A 6760-nucleotide genomic window follows, 5' to 3' on the forward strand; every position below is an offset into this window, starting at 1 on the left:
TCCTCTACTCAAGTGGCCAAGCAGCAGAAGTATTGGCTTCCTCCTCCTCTGTTCCGTCAGCCGTATTAGAAGAGCAAAGGTGGCAGTGGATCTTCCCACCCACCCAACCCTGGCTTCCAGAACAAGACTTCGTCTCAAGCTCCAAGATCGAGTGCTCCGTATCACCGTCCACTTTCAAAGGTCACGTGCAACAAGTGCCAACAGAAGGGTCACTATGCCAACAAATGCGTCAATCAGAGGCGTCTCCCTCCTCCTCCTCCTGTGAGATCGGCAAGTACAACTGTGGTCAAGCATAACCCCAAGTATGCCAAGGTTAATATGGTGAATGCAGCTCAGGCAGAGGATTCGTCAGATGTCATCATGGGTAACCTTCCTATTAACGATATTCCTGCAAGAGTTCTTTTTGACACTGGTGCATCGCATTGTTTCATCTCGAGACCTTTTGCATCTAAGCATGATTTTGCTACTCAACTGTTGCCGAAACCGTTGGCTATTGTCTCTCCGTCCCGTCAAATGACATCTCGAGTATGCGTTCCGGATGTTACAATCATTTTGGGTGACTATAAGTTCTTGTCTTCTCCAAATGTTCTTGGTGACTCGGATATTGATCTTATTCTCGGAATGGATTGGCTTTCTAAGCACAAGGCTCAGCTTGATTGTGCAGCCAGGCAGATTCAATTGACTCATTCGTCTGAGGATGTAATTGTCTTTGCCGCTCGTGATGATACCATCCGTCTGTTTTCTCTCAATGAGAAGGGTGAACTGGATGCCATCTCACAAATTCCAGTCGTTTGCGAATATCAAGACGTCTTTCCAGAAGAGCTTCCAGGAATGCCTCCGCACCGGCCAGTTGAATTCGTCATTGATCTTGATCCTGGCACGGAACCAGTGTGCAAGCGTCCTTATAAGCTCGGACCTGAAGAGTTGAAGGAGCTGAAGAAGCAACTCGATATTCAAGAGCGAATGGGTCTCATCCGACCTAGTTCTTCTCCGTGGGGTTGTGGTGTTCTTTTTGTGAAGAAGAAGGATGGAATGGACCGACTTTGTGTTGACTACCGTCCTTTGAACAAGAAGACTATCAAGAACAAATACCCACTTCCCAACATCAACGAGTTGTTCGAACAACTCAAAGGTGCCCAAGTATTCTCCAAGCTTGATCTCCGCATGGGCTATCATCAGATTCGAATCCGTGAGCAAGATACTCCCAAGATGGCTTTCAGGACAAGCTATGGTTCATATGAATACACTGTCATGTCTTTTGGCCTCGTTAACGCTCCTCCGACTTTCTCTCGCATGATGAACTTGATCTTCAACGCCTACACCAATGAATTTGTTTTGGTCTATCTCGACGACATTCTGGTCTTTTCAAAGAACAAGGAAGATCATGCCAAGCACTTGCGTTGGGTACTCGATAAGCTCAGGGAACACCAGTTCTACGCCAAGTTCTCCAAGTGCCAATTTTGGCTCGATGAGGTTCTTTATCTTGCGCATATCATCTCTGCCAAGGGCATTTCAGTGAATCCTGAGAAGGTGTCTGCAATTGTGAATTGGGAACCACCTCAGAACGTGAAGCAACTCCGTAGCTTCCTCGGTCTCGCAATCTACTGTCGAAGATTCGTTGAAAACTTTTCAAAGATCACGAAGCCTCTCTCAAATCTTCTCCAGAAGCATGTCAAGTATGTTTGGTCTCCGGAATGTGACATTGCTTTCAACACTTTGAAAGAGAAATTGGTCACTGCTCCAGTTCTGACTCCTCCTGATGAATCCAAACCGTACGAGGTCTTTTGTGATGCCTCTCTCCAAGGTCTCGGTGCAGTGTTGATGCAAGAGAAGAAAGTTGTGGCTTATACCTCTCGCTAGTTGAAGCCCAACGAGAAGAACCACCCCACTCATGACCTTGAGTTGGCGGCAGTTGTGCATGCTCTTTTGACTTGGAGACATCTCTTATTGGGAAGAAAAGTGGACATTTTCACTGACCACAAGAGTCTCAAGTACATTTTCACTCAGCCTAATCTCAACCTCAGGCAGACTCGATGGGTCGAAATGATTCAAGAGTATAATCCGAGTATCGAGTATTCTCCAGGCAAGGCCAATGTGATTGCTAACGCATTGAGCAGGAAGGCTTATTGCAACAGTCTGATTCTCAAGCCTTATCAACCTGAGCTTTGTGAAGCGTTCCGCAAACTCAATATGCAAGTTGTTCCTCAAGGTTTCCTCGCCAACCTTCAAGTCTCTCCTACCTTGGAAGACCAGATTCGCCAAGCTCAGCTTCTTGATGCTATGGTGAAAAAGGTGAAGATTGGGATTGCCAAGAGCCAACCCAAGTAAAATTGCTACCGCCTTGATGACAAGGATACTCTCTTCTTCTAGGATTGTATTGTTGTGCCCAAAGGTGATCTTCGTAAGGTAATCATGAACGAGGCTCACAATTCACTCCTCTCCATCCACCCTGGGAGCATGAAGATGTATCAGGACCTCAAGCAGGCTTATTGGTGGACTCGAATGAAGCGCGAGATTGCTCAGTTCGTGAATGAGTGTGATGTCTGCAGCAGATTGAAGGCAGAACACCAAAGGCCAGCTGGTCTCCTCCAACCTCTTGCCATTCCAGAATGGAAGTTTGACCACATTAAGATGGACTTCGTGACTGGGTTTCCAAAGTCCAAACGTGGCAATGATGCTATATTCGTTGTCATCGACAAACTCACTAAAGTGGCTCACTTTCTGCTTATCAAAGAGTCAATCACTGCAGCTCAATTGGCGGAGCTCTATACCTCTCGAATTTTCTCTCTGCACGGTATTCCACAGGTGATCTCTTCAGACCGTGGCAGCATCTTTACCTCCAAGTTTTGGGACTCTTTTCAGAAGGCCATGGGCACCAACATCCGCTTCAGCACAGCTTTCCATCCTCAAACTAGCGGTCAAGTCGAGCGTGTTAACCAGATTCTTGAAGATATGCTCAGGGCTTGTGTGATCTCCTTCGGCATGAAGTGGGAAGATTGTCTTCCATATGCTGAATTCTCCTACAACAACAGTTTACAAGCAAGTTCGGGCAAGGCCCCATTCGAAATTCTGTATGGCAGGAAGTGCCGTACCCCTCTCAACTGGTCTGAAACCGGTGAACGTCAACTTCTGGGTAATGACTTAATCACAGAGGCAGAGGAAATGTGCAAAGTCATTCGAGATAACCTCAAAGCAGCGCAATCACACCAGAAGAGCTACTATGATAGTAAGCACCGTGATTTGGCTTTCGAGACCGGAGATCATGTTTACCTCCGCGTCTCTCCAACGAAAGGTACTCGTCGCTTCGGTATCAAAGGGAAGCTTGCCCCTAGATACGTGGGACCTTTCAAGATCGTCAGCAAGAGAGGCGATCTCTCCTATCAACTCGAGCTTCCTTCAAACTTTGCAAATGTGCATGACGTGTTCCATGTCTCTCAGCTCCGCAAGTGCTTCAAGACTCCTGATCGCACCGTCAACTTCGAAGACATTGATCTCCAAGAAGATCTCTATTATCGTGAGCACCCCGTTGCAATTCTTGAAGACACTGAACGCAAGACTCGCAATAAGTCAATCAAATTCCTCAAAGTCAAGTGGTCACACCATTCCGACCGTGAAGCCACCTGGGAACGCGAGGATCACCTCCGTTCTGAGTACCCGGCGTTCTTCCAGTCCTAGATCTCGGGACGAGATCCTTTCGTAGTGGTGGAGTGTTGTAACACCCCGAATATGATTTACCTAATATGTAATCCAACTCTTGTCGTTTCCGGCGTTAAGTTATTTTATTTTCTCAGGTTCGGGTTTTTGTCTCCATGTGTTGTTGTCGTTGTCATGCTTCTCATATCATGTCATCATGTGCATTGCATTTGCATACGTGTTCGTCTCATGCATCCGAGCTTTTTCCTTGTTATCCGTTTTGCATTCTGGCGCTCCGTTCTCCTCCGGTGGTCATTTCTACCTTCCTTTCGCGTGTGGGGATTAAACATTTCCGGATTGGACCGAGACTTGCCAAGCGGCCTTGGCTTACTACCGGTAGACCGCCTGTCAAGTTTCGTACCATTTGGACTTCGTTTGATGCTCCAACGGTTAACCGAGGGACCGAGAAGGCCTCGTGTGTGTTGCAGCCCAACACCCTTCCAATTTGGCCCAAAACCCACCAAAACCCTCTCCATCGTCTAGAGTGTTCGATCACGATCGCGTGGCCGAAAACCGCACCTCATTTGGACTCTCCTAGCTCCCGCTATGCCTATATATATCTCCCCCTTTCGAAATCACAGGTTAAACCCTAGTCCCCCTCCTCCTCCAGTCGCCGGACAAAAATCCGAACGTTGTCCGCCGCCGCCGCCGACCTACCACGCCGCGCCACGTGACCCCGGGGGGACCTCTTCGCCACCTCCCACTGACGCGGGCCCGCAGGCCCAGCGCCGGCCCTCTACCTTGCCGACCGGGCCCCGAGGCCCCTCGCGCCGTGCCGCCCCTCTTCCCCAGCTCCGGGCATCGAGCCGCCGCACCTCCGTCGCGGCGCCACACGCCATCGCCGGCGGGCCGTCCCGCCACCTCGCTGGTGCAGCTCCGGTCGAGCGCCGCCCCTCGCAGCCCGCAACTCCGGCCTCAAGCTCCTCCTCCACGCCGGCCTCCCTCGGAACTCCGGCCGCCGTGCCTCCCAAGTCTGGCAAGTCTAGCGACGAACCTCGAAGTCCGTGCAGCTACAGTAACCGGCGAGATCCCGATCTAGATCTGACCTAGGGTTGACTTTCTCCCGAAAACCCTAGATATTTTTGCGTATTTCATCGTGCTATAACTTTGCATCCGTAGATCCGTTTTGGTCTTATAGCATATCAAAATGTTCGTCTCAGAGAGCACATCATTTCATCTCATTGCATCATTTTCATTTGAGTTCATATTGATGCCCGAAATGCTGTTGGAAGAGTGCTATTTGGGATATTTGCCAGATCTGCTGCTCTAATTAGATATTTGTCATTTTTGCCATGATTATTGTGTGCATGATATGCCCCTGAGCTCTACATATGTTTTGTTATATGCTTTGCCATCTATCCAGAGGTGCCACCCATGTATTTTTGTGATGTGTGAGGTGACTAGCACAAGCTTGCAAAGTGGTGCATTCGTTAATGCTGATTTCAGGGACTTAGCAATTCCACTAAGTCCTTGAACTGATTTTATCAATATGCCATATGTTCTTGTTGTTTCCTAGTGATCCGTGCCTCTTTTGAGGATGATCAGTAAGGATGTTTTGTTAATCTTGTAGTGCTCTATCCATCCATGTCTTTGTTTGCAATTATGGAGCACCCTAGCTTGAGTCAATCGAGCTCTACTTTTGCTATTTCGTGAATCTGGGCAGATTGTCTACTTGTTAGCGATTTTGCCGAGGATGTTGTAGTTGATCCGTGCATGCTATGTTATTGTTCTTGCCATGTCTAGATTTTATAATGTGTACTCTTGATGGTGTATGCTTAGATTGATATGACTTGCTCTGTAGTGAGTGCATCGAGCTCGTAAACATGCCTACTTGATATCTGATTTTGCATGTTCCAGTTTTTCACCAAGTTTGTGATCTGATTATGTTTTTGCCATGTTCACATGCTTGCAATTGTATTTTCTGATCCTTTTGACTCAAGATCACTAAGGGACTTTTGTTAAGCTCTTTGATTAGCTCCATGCCATGCTTTACTTTGCCATGTTAAGTTCCTGTAGCATATAGTTTTCATGCTCCAAAGTGTGCTACCTGATCTGAAATTCCAGACAAGTGTTAATTTCACTAAGTCTGAAATCTGTTTACCAAATGCATTTTTGCCATGCTTGTTTGAACCTGTTAATGGATGAATTGGCCGTAGCTCAGTGTTCATCTTTTGTTAAGCATCATGAATGGATCCCTGCCATGTATTTTGTTGCCATGTTTGGCTGCTGTAACATGTTCCTCTTGTTGCATTTAGATGGCTACTTGCTGTCTATCGCAGACCGTTGTCATATTTGAATTGCTTGCCATTTCCAAACCGTGACTCCGACTCCGATGATCTTTATATCGTTTTCAAGCGAAATCATCGCATCCCGCATAGCATACCATGTTTGCATCATGTTGTTTGAGCCTTGCACGTGGTTGATTGTGTCCTTGTTGCTTGTTTGTCTTGTTTGGGTAGAGCCGGGAGACGAGTTCGCTAACGAGGAGCCCGTTGAGTTTGCTTTCGAGGATCCAGTCAACTCTGACAACTTTGAAGGCAAGATGATCATACCCTCGAAATCACTTCTATCTTTGCTTTGCTAGATGCTCGCTCTTTTGCTATGCCTATGCTACGATGCCTACCACTTGCTTATCATGCCTCCCAAATTGCCATGTCAAACCTCTAACCCACCATGTCCTAGCAAACTGTTGATTGGCTATGTTACCACTTTGCTCAGCCCCTCTTATAGCGTTGCTAGTTGCAGGTGAAGATTGGAGACCGTTCCTTGTTGGAACATTGTTTACTTGTTGGGATATCATTATATTATCTTGTTATCTTAATGCATCTATATACTTGGTAAAGGGTGGAAGGCTCGGCCTCTCGCCTAGTGTTTTGTTCCACTCTTGCCGCCCTAGTTTCCGTCATATCGGTGTTATGTTCCCGGATTTTGTGTTCCTTACGCGGTTGGGTGATAATGGGAACCCCTTGATAGTTCGCCTTGAATAAAGCTTCTCCAGCAATGCCCAACCTTGGTTTTACCATTTGCCACCTAGCCTCTTTTTCCCTTGGGTTTCCGGAGCCCGAGG

The sequence above is a fragment of the Triticum dicoccoides genome, chromosome 3A (assembly GCF_002162155.2).
Source record: "Triticum dicoccoides isolate Atlit2015 ecotype Zavitan chromosome 3A, WEW_v2.0, whole genome shotgun sequence".
NCBI lineage: Eukaryota > Viridiplantae > Streptophyta > Magnoliopsida > Poales > Poaceae > Triticum > Triticum dicoccoides.